The sequence below is a fragment of the Panthera pardus genome, unplaced genomic scaffold (assembly GCF_024362965.1).
Source record: "Panthera pardus isolate Hobbes unplaced genomic scaffold, ASM2436296v1 HiC_scaffold_6, whole genome shotgun sequence".
In the NCBI taxonomy this organism is placed as follows: Eukaryota; Metazoa; Chordata; class Mammalia; order Carnivora; family Felidae; genus Panthera; species Panthera pardus.
In genome coordinates, this window is record NW_026526991.1 from 64,820,806 (window position 1) to 64,836,318 (window position 15,513).

The window sequence follows — 15,513 nt, forward strand, 5'->3', positions numbered from 1 at the left end:
CGTGGGGAGCTTTTTAAAGTGATGCTGTGGCCCCACCTTAGTCCAATTAAATCAGAATCTCTGAGGGTGGGGTCCAGATTTCTCAACTTTTCAGCACCTCTAATATATAGCAGCCAGTCTTGAGAAACCTTGATCTGGAGAATCCACAAGTCTGAATCAAAGCTTCAGTATGGTTCCTCCTTCAGTATGCCCAGACTTAGAAGTTCTTTCTTATACGCAGCCTAAGTACCCTGTTATTGTTTTGTCTTCATTTGAGGTGAGATAGATCCTCATACAGATCCCCACCCCCACCCCCCATCCTTACCCTATACATGTCAGCAACCCTACACTGTGTCAAATCCCAGGATTGGACACGGTGAGGACTGGCATAGTCACTGCCTTCAAAATCTCCCAGTGTCAAAGGAGAGATGAATGTGTTGACAAGTGACTCTAGTGCAAAGGCCAAGAGTGAAATTGAGGGATGGCCCAGGGCTGCCAGCTTAGAGTGGCAGAGGGGCAAGTCCTGCTGACAGGGGTTTGTGTTGCAGGGATGAGGAAAAGGCGAAGTTGGCTTTGGCAAGATGACACTTGAGGGATCCAAGGACTGTGATTAGTGTCCCACTGCTCCTTTCTGCTTCTCTGGACCCACCTACTTCTTATGCAGGATGTGACAGATCCTAGCTCCTTCAGCCTCCTCCCTGACACTTGTCCACACTTCCCTCCTCTCTGGCCCTGTAGTCCCAAGACCTCAGTGCCTTTTCTCCCCTGGGGCTGAGAGAGAAATAGGCCTGGAAATATTCTTCCTCCACTGGCATGAAACATCTGGCCAGGACCCACACAGAGCTTTGGCATTGTGCTGACCAGGATTGAAATTCCACCTCTGTCACACCAGTGCTGTGTGATTATGGACTAGTTACTTAACCTGTCTGAGCCTCACTGTTTCCACAAGCCATAAAATCTGGCTAATGCCCACAGTGATGAAACAATGTGTGCCTAGTAAACAGTAGGTGTTCCACCAATAGTAGCAAGTATTATTTTCATCCCCGAGAGGCTGATGGGGGCATATTCCCCACGGACACTTCCTTTGCAGATGGCCCCATCTGCTCTAGGTACAGAAGCACCCTCCAGCCTCTCAGAGACAGGGGTGTGAGGGGGGAGGGCAAAAGGGGGGCAAGGCCCCCTGGGACTCCCAGGCAGCTCTTCTCTGCTCCCCCATGCGTGAAATCACACAAGCCCCAATCTGTCTGCATCCACTTCATCTGCCAGCTCAGCAAATGCAGAGACAATTAAGGAGTTAATTAGCAGGCGGGTGGGAAGGGGCTGTGGACCTGAGGCTGATGGGACCCATCAACACACCCCCCCCCCTACACCAGGCTCCACATTGCCCCTGAGACCCTCAACTTGCCCCCACTTGCTTTCTCTTTTCTGAGCCGAATGCTCCTCTTAACCCCTCGCTCATTTCTCTGCTACCCTCACCCTTTCCCCTCAACCCTGTGCTGTCCTCTCTTCTTCTCTGGTCTGTCTCTGATCTCTCTCCTCCCCCATTTAGCTTGTCCTCCCTTCCCCACCCAAGTCACTGCCTCCTCCATCCTTCGGGGCTCACCCTTCTCATGTTTTCCTCTCCTTCCAGCCCCTCTTCACCTTCCATCCCTTCTCCTTCTCCAACTTGAAGAGAATGTGCCTTATTCACTCATTCGAGCGTGGGGCTCCAGGAGTCAGTGGGTTGAAGGCCGGGCTGTAATTTGAAGGGGTCTCCTCTGGTCCTCACTTCCCCAGAACCTCTAACCCCTGGCTCTCAGGGTATCTCAGTCTCTTTCCTGTGCCAGTGTTTCTCTTGAGGCTCTCTCCCCAAACTGCTACTGCTCCTGCGTTCTCAGGGTCTTGGCAGTTTATCTGCATATCCAGGACCATGCTGAGCCCTTCTTTTTTCCTCCTTTCCTCCCCCAGGGAAGGGGGCCAGAAGATGGCCACCTTTCTTCCATCATATGCCCCAATTTCTGTGTCATCCTGTCATTCGGGGAGTCATGGCTTCAGAAGAAAGGAATGATTAAGGAGAAAGCAGAGATTGAGACAGAGAAAGGCATGGTGCCACAGAAAGGGGAGAAATTGGGGCCAAGGCAGAGATTAAAAGGGCAGATGTGGAGGAGGGAGGGGGAGGTGGGAGGAGAGATTGAGACAGAGAAAGGGTGAGGAGAATGCAGTAATAGAGACAGCAAGATAGGGAAGAGACTACTACTAAGGTCCCTTCCTGCTTTAAAATTCTGGGTCTTTGAAGAGTGAACAAAGGAGAAACAAAAGACCCACAGAGTGCCTGGGTCTTTTCCTCTTTCAGGAAACGTGCCTGGTTAATCCCTTACCCTAGCTATGATTCCCTGCCGCACCAGCTGCCTTGGTCTCTGTTTTGTGAACTCTGGTGGCCCTAAAAGCAGGTCTGTCCTCCGGTCCTCCTCAAGGTGAAGTGCTTCAGCAGAGTGGGTAGCAGCTGTCTAGAGCTCCACAGGAGGGAAGGGGGGAAGCGTTGTAGACAAGGCAGATGAGGGGGGAACAACTGTGTTCCATCCATACTCAGTAGGTGTGTTGGATCCTGGGCACCTTGAGGGCAGGGACTGCATCTCCAGCTCTAGGATGCCAGACTTGGACCTGGCCTGGCACTTACAGCTGCTCAATTGTGTTTAGTGTATTGCATAAATGAAGAGCATCCCTGGGGGCCATAGCTGGGTCTGAGGGTTCCTTGGGCTTGGGGACATCTTCCACCCTCTGCATCAGCCGGCCCTGCAGGGCACTTGTGTCTCTGAGCTGTCTCCCACCTAAGCACAGTCCTCCCCTCTCCCTGCCCACCGCCCCCCCCCCCCGCCCCCAGGAGGACCCTTCTACAGCCCTTGCCTTCTCCATGGACCCTCCTCCCACATTACCCAGGCCTTTCTGGAAGGTGCAATCTCAGCGCCCAGGGCAGCCTTTGAGCCGGAGGAGGCAGTGCCGGTGAATAATTCATGGGGCTGGGAGGCCCTTATCTCCCAGGCCGGCCCCACCCGGGGCCCCTGCGCTGGGCCGCTGTCCCGCGGCTCCCCGCTTTATCTCGACGCCCAGCTTGTAATGCAGCCCGCCATATCACAGGCAGAAGGGGAGATTAATTTTCTGGTTTTGCATGGGCGGGGAGGGGGAGGGGGCGTGGGGAGGTGCTGGGGAGCAGAAGCTGGGATCTTTCCGATTTCAGACTCCAGTGGCTTAATCCTCTCCCAGGCCTGTAGGAAGGGGAGGAAGAGGGTGTTGCAAGCCAAATTTCATCATCAGCGGCAGCCCCAACAGAGGGAGGAGGAGGCGAGGGGCAAACAGAAGGGAGAAGCAGGGCGCTGGCCCAGAAAAGGGAGTTGTTTGGAAACAGGGTAAAAGGCAGCCCTCTCAGCCTGGGCTTACAGACTGCTCGGCTTGTCAGGAGAAGAGACTTGGGCATGCGGGGCGCACATGTGGGCACATATATGTGTACACACAGGAGTTCTGGGCACATGGGCACAACCTCTTTTAGGGAAGTGGCACCAGCATCTGCCGTGCCTCACACAGGGCCTAGCACAGAAGAGTCCGAAAAAAATCTCGACTGAGGGGTTGAATTTCTAGGAGAGTGATGATAAGCTGAGCACATGCTCCTGGAATCTGGCCATGCCATTTTTCCATCTGCCCTGTGGGCCCTGGTACATACAGACCGTTGGCTCCTTCGGATTCCTGTGCTCTACGGTCTGTGTAGGCCAGCGAGGGTGGGGACCCTGGCCTGGGGAGTCTGGAGGTCCCTGCGGCCTCTGCTTAGATGACACAACTACCCGGAGCTAGAAGAATCTAACATCTGTTAACTGAGCACCTACTACACACCAGGACCTGGGCAAGGCTGCCATGTGTTCCCCACGATCAATTAGAAGTGAGTCTTATCTTCAAGGAACGTATGGCCTAACTGGGGTGACCAGACACATAAGTAATTGATTGTGATGCATGACAGAATGTGATGCTTGCCAGGAAAGAACTAATATAGTGCCCCAAGGAGGGGGAGAGTTGAAGATGGCCAGGAAAGTGTCCTGGAGGATGTAGCATTTGAGATGGGTTTTGAAGGGTGGGTAGGAGTTTGAATAGCCATCATGGCACAGGAAGGAGGCAAGACATTTTAGGAGGAGGAAGAAATGGAAGAAATGATGATGAGGACGAGAGCAAAGCAAAGAGGTGGTAACTTTGTCTGGTGGCTGAGGGGGAGTAGTGAGGGCCAAGGCTGGGAAGCAGGCAGAGGTGAGGACAGGAAGGTTCTTGACGTGTGGAGGAGCTTCCATTTGTTTGGGGTCACTGGGGAACAATCGAAGGGTTTTGAGAAGGAGGTGGCATGATCAAAGTGGTATTGGGGGAGGGTAAATATAGGCAACATTATTGAGTCGTTGTGTGGTGTGTATTGTTCTAAGTGTTCTGGAAGGAATTCTCTCAATCCCCACAGCTACCCTCTGAGTAGGTAATATTATCCCATTTCATAGATGAGAAAATGGGGACACGGAAGTCTTGGCAGGAGAATGGGAATTAATTGAAGACCGTAGAAATCACAGATGGGAAGTTTAGGATTATAAATTCTTTAATGTCTCAGGCACTTTGGGGCATAGAGGGGAATACTCCGTATTTTTTCTACTTTGATGTCCAGTTTATTAGTCTTTATCCAATTATTAACACTCCCCTAAATATTCTTTTTATTTATTTTTATTTTTTTAACGTTTTATTTATTTTTGAGACAGAGAGAGACAGAGCATGAACGGGGGAGGGGCAGAGACAGAGGGAGACACAGAATCGGAAGCAGGCTCCAGGCTCCGAGCCATCAGCCCAGAGCCCGACGCGGGGCTCGAACTCACAGACCGCGAGATCGTGACCTGAGCTGAAGTCGGACGCTTAACCGACTGAGCCACCCAGGCGCCCCCTAAATATCCTTTTTAAAAAATGTTTACTTTTGAGATGGGGGGAGGGGCAGCGAGAGAGGGGGGACAGAGGATCTGAAGCGGGCTCTGTGCTGCCAGCAGAGAGACTAATGCAGGGCTTGAATTCATGAACTGAACCGTGAGATCATGACCTGAGCTGGAATAGGACACTTAACTGACTGAGCCACCCAGGTACCCCTCCCCTAAATATTTTCATACTACTTATACAACCAATAATTCAAAAACTTATGAATTTGGCAAATCGTATGTCCCCATATATTTAAACCTTGACTGCGAATGAAGTCAATTAGACTCTTCATAAAGCAGGTTTTCTTAAAAACTTTCAACATCTCTAAAAGCAGACAAAACAAACAATATTACAATGATTGCCCCCCCCCAAAAGCCCACTATGAAACCAATATCATGAATTTAAATTTCTTTGTTCAGTATTTCTAATATTATTTTCTTTATTCTTATTCTTTTTTCTTCCTGCGGTAGGATTTTCCTGACTTAAACTAAAGAGTCAAGGTTTACCCGCTCCAGCAGGCCGAGGGTGCCAATTGGGTTGCCTGGAGTTGATCTGGGACCAGTCACAAAGGTCCTGGCACGGTGGGGTTTCCAGAGAGATTCTCCGGGACTTCATTATGCAGCTTTTCACCTATTTCATCAGGAACTGTCCTCTTTATGCTCAGACCAATCACAGATTTCTGAATTTTTGCTTGTGACCCTAATCTTTTCCCCCGAATGATTCTACTTCTGAGTGCCTTATCTTTATAGTACAGCCCCCTGTGTTCTGAGTGGGGCCTGGTCTGGTTCAGCTAAGTCTAAAGCCCTTGGTCAATTGGTTAACTGGAACTACATCCTTCCCTTCTCATCGGCCGCTAAGACCTACACTATTGTCAGCTGGGGCGCTGAAGCAAGGGTCTAAGGCAAGGCATTAAAGGCTTGATTTAAAGCAGTGGCAGTGGAAATCAAAAGGAAAGGACAGTTTTCAGAGACTCCATGAAGGCAAAATTGACTTCCATTAAGTGGGAGAGAATAGTTTACCTCGTGGAATCAAATAAAAATACATGTGGAGGCCCTTTGTGGCATGTAAGAACCATTAAATCCTAGTTGTTTTTGCTTTTGTTATTATGTTACCATTATGAGATGGCCAAGGACAAAGCCTTAGGGAGTTCACCTAAATTTAAGGGGTGAACAGCAGGATGGGAGGACAGGAGGATGGGAGGAAAGGAGGCTGAAAAGAGAAAGAGAACCAAGAAAGATTGGTCAAAGAGAAGAACCAGGAGAGAGAGGTGTCATGCAGACCAAGGAGGTGGGAGGCATGAGGACAGTCAGGTGTGTTTTTTCCAGAGGTCCAGGAGAGAAGGGGCAAAGGCTGAATTAGGGTGGGGACAGTATGGGTGTGTAGCGGGGGGTCGGGGGAGGAGAAAGGAAACAAAAGAAGTGAGTGATATCTTAGACATGGAAGTGGCAGATGGGGACTGTCTGGACATGCTGATGAAGGGCCAGAGAGGGAAGCTGGCAATTCTAAGGTCATGCATCTGGGGGTGGAGGGTGGGGGGTGGGGAGCCTGGGAAGATACAGGAAAGGAAGGTTGGGGTGGACTTGGGCCCTACAGTGCACGGAGTGAAGACCCCCTACTATGACCAGGTTTCACTGTCCTTTGCAAGCAGACACTATTCTGTCAGCCACGTAGTCCTTGGCCTTCCAGCCTGGCTATCATCCTCCACTCAACTTCCACCCTTCTCATGGGAATTAGCATCCGAGAACTTCAGAACTGGCAGGGTCTTTAGAGGCCATCTGATCCACCCTCCACCTCCAACTACCACCATTAAACAGATGAGAACGTTGAATAGAACTGGCATGATTCGTGAGTGACAAATCTGGGATTAGAATCCTGGTCTCCTCACTCCCAGTCTATTTTACCCCTGTCACTCAACCTGATGATTCTACTGCAAGAGGACTTGGCTCCACGGCACCCAGTATCACCTGGCTGCTTAAAGAGACGTTTCCGGATAATAGGCTTTATTTTGGCTTACCAGACCTAAATGCCTTGGCATTGGGATAGGATGAGGGGGCTTAGTGATGGCCATGGAAGGTATGAGACATCAGAAAAGATGAGCCCCTTCTGTGCTTATCAAAGGACAGGGGAAATATTGGGGGGATTTTAAGAAAAGGCAGGTAGTCAGAAGTAGGAAGAGATTAGAGGAAGGAGGCAGAGGCAGGGGGACTGGAGAGGATGGGCTGCTCTGGGCTTTGCGAAGCTCTAGCCTAAAGCCTTTGTGAAGAATCGAGAGAGGAAAGATAAAGGGATGGCGGTGGTGGGCTCCGTCCTATGGGAATGTGGAGCTGGAGACCAAGGACATGAAGACTCAGTATAGGATCGGGAGGATGGCTTTACCCACCTCGCAAGAACCACAGCCCAGCCCCCAAACGGGCAGCACCTCTTTGTCTCCCTTGGGCCTCTGACCACTCTCTTCCTCTTTCCTTTGATTGCTGGTGGTAATTGCTCTCCATTTGGCCATTAGTTAGCTCATTAATTGCCTAAAGGAGAACATCAGCCTAGGGTGGGGATGATTGGCAAAGAAAGCAATGGGGAGGGAGTACTCTAGGGGAATAGATATGGGCCTGGACCTGGGATGAGGCTGGAGTGTGGTGGAGGAGAGTGGGTGTTGTATATCCAGCTCCAGTCAGCTGTACCCCTCTGCCCAGATCTAGTTTGGGGGAACCATTTTCCAACTCTATTACGGACACCAATACTTCCACTCTCTGATACCCTACCATCCCTGATACAATTGTACTTCTCCATCTTTCCTCCTCTACCACCTCATCACCGCCATAGCCATTGTAGTAGGCAGCCTCTAAGGTGACTCCCAGTGGCCACTGCCTCCCAGCATTCATGCCCTTGTATCATCCTATCCTGTCAAGTATGGGCTGTATTTGTGTTGGTGAGGATGTGGGGGGAAAGGAACCCTCGTGCACTGTTGGCGGGAATGCAAGACGGTGCAGCCACTGTGGAAAAGAATATGGAGGTTCCTCCAAAAGTTAAAAATAGAACTGCCTCATGATCCGGTGATCGCACTATGGGTTATTTACCCAAAGAAAACAAAAGCACTCATTTGAAAAGGTATATTCACCCCATGTTTGCTGCATCATCATTTATAATAGCCAACATATGGAAGCAGCAACCTAAGTGGCCATCAAAAGACAAATGGATAAAGAAGAAGTGAGATATGCATTTATATATATATATGTGTGTGTGTGTGTGTGTGTGTGTGTATGTGTATATATATATGTGTGTGTGTATATGTGTGTATATATATTTGTGTGTATATGTGTGTGTGTGTATATATGTGTGTATATATATGTGTATATATAATGAATATTATGCAGCCTTAAAAAAGGATGCGATATGCCATTTGCAACAACGTGGATGACATAGAGAGTATTATGCTATGTGAAATAAATCAGACTAAGAAAGACAAATACCATATGATTGCACTCATATATGGAATCTAAAACAACAAATGCATAAACAAAACAAATGCAGAATCAGACCTATAAATACAGAGAACAAACTGATGGTTGCCAGAAAGGAGGGGGGAGGGGGATGGACCAAACAGGTGAAGGGGACTGGGAGATACATGCTCCCAGTTATGGGAAGACTAAATCATGGAAATAAAAGGCACAGCATAGGGAATATAGTTAATGATATTGTATTAGCAGTGCATGGTGACAGATGGCAGCTACACTTGTGGTGAGCACAGCATGACACAGAGAAGTTGAATCACTGTTGTATACCTGAAACTAATGTAACACTGTGTATCAACTATACTCAAATAAAAACATTTTATTTTATTTTTTAATTTTTTTTAACGTTTATTTATATTTTTGAGACAGAGGGAGACAGAGCATGAACGGGGGAGGGGCAGAGAGAGAGGGAGACCCAGAATCGGAAGCAGGCTCCAGGCTCTGAGCCATCAGGCCAGAGCCCGACGCGGGGCTCGAACTCACGGACCGCGAGATCGTGACCTGAGCTGAAGTCGGACGCTCAACCGACTGAGCCACCCAGGCGCCCCCAAATAAAAACATTTTACATTATGGGCTGTATTTAATGCCTCGCTTCTAGTGAAGAGAATTTAGTAGAGGTGATGGGATGTTACTTCTAGATTAGGCGACAAAGAGACTGTAGCTTCTGTCCTGGGTATTCTCTCACTTGCATCAGGGAAAGCAAGCTGCCATGTTGCCAGCTACTCTACGGAGAGGCCCATGTGACAAAGGACCGAGGGAGTCCTCAGGCCAACACCCAGCAAGGTCCAAGAGCCCAAGAGGAACTGAATCCTGTCAACAATCACATGTGTGAGTTCGGAGGCAAATCTGCCTCCAGTAGGCGAGACTGTAGCCCCTGCCAACACCCTGGTTGCTGTCTTATGAGAAAACAAGCCAGAGGCACCCGGTTAAACCACGCCCAGATTCCTGACCTGCGGAAACTTTGAGAGAATAAATGTGTCTTGTTTTGAAGCGTTACGTGTTGGGAGTAATCTGTCGTGCAGCCACACGTAATTTACACGGCCACTATCACCACCACCTCTTATCACCACCATCACCATCATTATCCCCATCGCTACCGCCATCTTCAAACTCACATCATCAACATCGCCACCGTCGCTGCCAACACCAGCATGCTCTCAAACTCACCGCCATACCTACCACTACAGCTACCAGAGCTATTGCCACCATCCCCCCCCTACCCCAAATGTGGATTCTATCATGAGCGCCACCATCACAATCATCACCTCCCGCTATAAATGCTTTCCTGACACCCAGTATGTACCAGACTCTATGCAAGCCCCAAGGTTACAAAGAGATAGGAGACACAGTCTAAGGCCCTCAGAGCATCATTTAGGGACTCTCTTGTGGGACCAGGACACATTCATAAAAGGTGAATAGTAAGTCAAGAAAGTCTGTCCTTATTGCCACTTTGCATGGTAGCAAGACTTCATGGAAGCCTCAAAGGATGGGTGAGATCTGGATAGGCAGAGGGGGGAGGGGAGGATATGAATGAGCCTGGTGTATCAGATGGAAAATAAAGTGAGATCTGGCCAGAGGGGAGGACCAGGCAGGGGGCCGGGGTAGTGGCAAATGAAGTGGGAACCAGAAAAGAAGCACATGAAAGTATAATGCATTTGTGCTGGGCTCTACACTCTCCAAAGCACTCTCTGTGCTCCTCGGTTGAGTAGTATAATCCACTTAAAGAATCACCCAGGTTCCCATCTCAGCCAAGGGACCCAGGCCTGGGATGGAAGCCTCGAACCTTCTGCTCCAACAGGAGGCAGCACCGAGTGCTGTGGTCCAACGTGAGTCATAGTTCCTTGCAGCATATGACAAGGGCAAGTTATCCAACCTCGTGTTGGTTATACCTCCTTCTTGGGCTGTTGTAGAGACCAGAAAGCATATGAAAAACACTGCAGGTGTTTCCAGGCAGCCTGGAAGTGGATGTGAATTCCATCCTGTAGGCTCTCTGCACCCTCTGCTGCCTAGGGTCAAGGGTCAGTCAAGGGAACACCTTCACTATTCACCTAGGGTCTGGACAGAAGTTGCCTCATTTGCATCCATTGTACAACTCCAGGGGGCAGCACTCCCTGTACACATGAGGGTAGGAGGTTGGAAAGAGACACTATTGACCAGTTGCTTCTAAAACACCTGTCTCTTCAGAATGTCTTTCAGAATTGGTCCAGGAGAGTTGACTCCTCAGTTCAGGTCTGTTTGACAAAACAAAAACAAAAACAAAAACAAAAACAAAAACAAAAACAAAAAACCCTCATCTGCCTTTTTCAGAGAAACTACTCCCTCTACTCACTGGGGGGAGTGGGACTCAGAGCCGAGATCCTAGGCTGGAAAGAACCCTCTGGAGCTTCTGGATGAAGGTTGGGTCCATCCTTCAGCCAGGGAACCTATGGCAAATCCCCATGAAACAAGACAATGCTATGTCAAACTTGTTTACAGCTTTCTTATCCGAGGCTTTGTTGACACCAGCCACAACCCTAGGACATAGATAGGCCTTATTATTTGCTTCATCCCCGCTTTATGGATGGGGATGGGAGCTCAGAGAGGTGAAGCGATGATACCCAAGGCCACTGAAGTGGTGAGTGGCCGAGCTGACCTCAGGATGCCAAATGGCACGTTGTCCCCCAACCCACACCGCCCCAGGCTCAGAGACGCTCAGTGACTTGCATGAAGTCCCTGGCTTAGATGCAGCAGGGGGGTTAAAACCCAGGCCTCCTCTCCAGCCCCTAGAGCAGTGTTCTTTCTGCTCCATCACCCTGTGCTGGGTAGAAAAACTGCTGTGGGGAAACACAAGTTTGGCAGTGGGAAGGGAGAAATGATGGGAGGGTTGGGGGTGGAGCTGTAACCCTGCGGGTGACTGCGGAGGATGGGGTCGATAAGGAGATGGGAGGGCTGGGACTCTAGGGTCCCTAGTTGGCTGGGGCTGGGACCAGCCCTCCCCACTCCATCAGGCCTGAGGCTGCATTCTGCCAGTGTTCCTCCGCCAAGACCCCTGGAGAGCCCGAAATCAAATATTCCTCTTCCCCTGTTCAGGCAGCCTTATTGCCATTGACAGCAAATGTATTGCTCTAATCTTTTCTCATTTTGCCAAGATGGGCTCCGTTCTGACCTCCCTCCCGGCCTCAAAGGCTTCACAGAGGTGGGAGGGATGCACTGAGGTGGGAGGGAGGTACAGGGGCTGGGCTGTAAATGGGGCAACTGCAATGATCCTAGATTTGGTATGGCCTTGTCTCTAGAAGGCTGTAAGACTTGAAAATTGGGAGATCTCTGGGTCAAACCCATGACTGAAGGTTCCCCTGTGAAAGCAGATGGGAAAGGCTTGGTGGGCAATGAGGAAACAGGCCCTAGGGGCCCCAGGGAAGCATATTTCTGCAGAGCAGATAGGCCTGGTGTGTATATATGTGTGTGTGTGTGTGTGTGTGTGTGTGTGTGTGTGTGTGTGTGTGTGTGTTGCAGCCAAAATTCTAAGCTTGGGAGGTGGTCCTGTTGAGATGGGGGAAGGCAGGGTGTGCCCACCCTCTCCAGAATGGCTGGCTTGCCCCGCCTGTCCTTCTGTCCACTCTGCTGCCCAGAGAAGACTTGCCAACATGAATGCCCTTTCCAGTTGCCTCTCCTTCTGGTCTTCTCTGCTTAGAAGAACACTCAGGCTTGGCAAATCTCAGAAAGGCACCGTTGAAGGCCCAGGGGTGTGGGAGGGCAGAAGGAACAGGATCGGGAGACACTCAGCCTGGGGGTCAGGGCTGGTACCCCGAGCCCAGGCAAATAGGGAGAGACGCCGTATAGAGCACAGTGGTTGTGGGAAGGAATTTGATGCTTAGAGCCAGCAGGGGTACATAAGAGAGGAACAGCAGATGAGTGGAGCTTGGCCAAGGAGGAGAAAGGGGTGGCCCATCTAGAGCAAGAATGAGGCATTAAGGGGTGAGGGTCCAGTGTTCTGGACTAAGGGGGCTGGAGGCTCTGGGTCCTTCTTCATTTGTTCTTCTTATTTTTTTTTTAAGTTTATTTATTTAGAGAGAGACAGAGAATGCAAGTGGGGGAGGGGCAGAGAGGGAGGGAGAGACAGAGAATCCCAAGCAGGCTCTGTGCTGACAGTGGAGTCCAATACAGGGCTTGAACTCACGAATCGTGAGATCATGACCTGAGCCAAAATCAAGAGACGGACACTTAACTGACTGAGCCACCCAGGCACTCCGTCTTCCATTTGTTCTGCTAAGATCAAGCCTGAGAGAGAGAGAGAGAGCTCGTCCTAGGGTGGTGCAGAGTCTCTGTGTCCCATCATTGTGAGCACCTGTCTGTGTGTACCTTCAGGTTGGGTTGGAAAGTCTTCTGGATCCTGACAGTTTGAGTATGAGTTTCAGCCTCTGGGGGTTGTGTGTGGGAGCTCAATTCCCTCTTTAAGTTTCTCTGGCCCTTGCCAGGAAGAAATTCCTGACTGGAGAGGCTGAGCTGGGTCAGAACCCTGCCCGGGTTCAGCAGGGTTGGAGTGGGGTGGGATGGGGGAGTTGGTGAGAGAGTGGAGGGAGAATGCTGGCCTCTCCTGTCCTCCCCTCTGGCCTTGAGTTGCTGCCTCCTATTGTCAAGCAATGATTATTCCCTTTTGATACAGAACTCCCTGCCTGAACTGACCTGCCTGCTCTTCTCTGATTGCCCCCAACTCTACCTTCAGAAAGGCTTCCCTACCTCCCCAGGTCTTCATCAGTTCCCTGCATTCCTGAGGTGTGGCCATCCGGGCCTTGTTCTGTACCTTTTCTTCCCTCAGTCCCTTCCCCTTGCCCGAGGATAGCTGAGGTGGAATGTGAGGCCCATCCTATGTGGGAGGCTAGGAGCTGCAGCTCAAGGTCCAACCAGACGGGTAATTACCTCTCACTACCACAGGTGTCTGCACAGTGCTGAGTGGCCTGGGACACAGGATACTGTCCTCTCTGGGTCCCTTACCTCCCCTGCCTGTGGAGATACATCTCTCTTACAGAACCTTATGTGTAACAGGTCTCAGTGTGGTCTACAGACCCAGGACTGGAACCTTGGTCCCACCCTGTCCTAGTTTGGAACTGTCCTCTGGCCCACGGACCTCAGTTTCCACATCGTATGGGGCTGCAGCGCCCCCTGGTGGTCTAAAGCCCAATTTCCAGCGCAGCTGCGTAGGATGGTAGTTCAAGGACCTTCAGAGGATATTTAGACCGGAGGTTTCCAAACTTTTCATTCCAAAAAAATTTCTCCACGATCCTGACATGCTGACGGTTGTACTTTTTTTAAGTAAACTCTATGCCTCATGTGGAGCTCAAACTCACAACTCCGAGATCAAGAACTGCATGCTCTACAGACTGAGCCAGCCAGGCACCCACAATTACAGTTATCCTTCCCCCAGCAATTACACAGTTCCACACAGACAGGGTCCTCAGAGTCTTCCTGGAGCCAGAGGCTGAATCTCCTGTGATCTCTCTACAGTTTGGGGACCACAGATTGAAACCACTCCTTATGTCCTAGATGACGAGACAAGCTAAAAGGAAGAGATCTGTTTAAATCCACGTTTAAACCCCTAGTGAGGGGTTGCTCTGGAATTCGAATTTAGGGTAGAGATTTGCCACACAGAGTGCCAGTATCAGTTCTACAGGGGCCTGCGTAGGGAGGAAGTTGCAGGCAGAGGGTTAGGGGGAAGCGAGAGAACAGGACCGTCTCCAAGAGGTGCAGAGAGCTCCTGCCCTGTCTTCTTACCATTCAGATTCAGGTAACACACACCTAGAGGAGCTGCAAGAGGGACCCAAGGGAAGGAGGTGGCACAAGAACAAACAAAGGGCAAAGTAGGGAGGAGCAGCCTGGTCTGCTTTGAGCCCTTTCCTCTATTTACCCAAGCTGCACAGACTCTAGACGAGTCATTTAACTTCTCTACGACTCAGCTTTCTCATCTGTGAAATGGGAGGGAACTAGTAGTTGAGTATCCCTCTCCCTGTGGGGATAATGCCTCTCTTACCCCCTCCCCCCAGGATTGTTGGGAGGATCTAATGAAACGTGTGCGGAAGTTCTGGGTAAATAACGAAGTGATCGGGGAAGGGAACTTTGCATCTATAATTTCCTTTTTTTAAAAAAGTGTATTTATTTTGAGAGAGAGAGAGAGAGAGAGAGAGAGAGAGAGAGAGAGAGAGAATGAGCAGGGGAGGGGCAGAGAGAGAAAGGGAATCCCAAGCAGGCTCTGCACTGTCAGTGTGTAGCCGAATGCAGGGCTCAAACTCATGAACCATGAGATGACTGACCTGAGCTGAAATCAAGAGTCGGATGCTTAACTGAGTCACCCAGGCACCCCTGTAATTTCCTTTTTAATCATCAGATCAACCCTGTGAAGTAGGTTCCATTATTCTCATTTAACATCGGAGATAACAGAAATCGAAGAGAGAGGGAGAGGGCCCAGATTTGACTCGCAGTCTGACTACTGAGAACTAGTTCTTGGCTTGACTTTTAGGGTTAACCGTTAGTAGAATTGGTATTGCTATGATTTACATAAATTTCTGGTCTTTTTAAAGAACCAGGTACTTCCCTCTCCTATTCAATTGCTATTCTAGAGCAGTGGTTCCCAAAGTGTGGTCCCCAAACCAGTAGCAATGTGTTTTAACAAGAACTTTGGAAGGGATTCTAATGCATATTAACATTTGAGAACCCCTGGTATAGAGCAGGGACCTACTGAAGGTCAGGCATGTTGTCAGAGATGGGACAAAGTGGGATTGAATGAGCCCTGGTCTCTGTTTTTAAAGAGACTGGAATCTGGTGGAGTCGAGTTCAGTACAATAACTACATCCCGCCCCTAAGCAAGGTTCCTGGATGCTTAGAAGAGGCAGCGGTGTGTTTCCAAAGGGGCCTTGCTTCTATTATAGTCTGATTTAGTTCAACACTTGATTCATTGTGAAAGGGTGATTCCTGGGCATGAAGCGGGGAAACCATGGACTTGGGAAGATTTTTGTTTTGTTTTGATGAGTTGTCCAGAGAGGAAGACAAGGAGACACAAAAAAATAATAACTGATACTTATGGAGCACTAAGTATGCG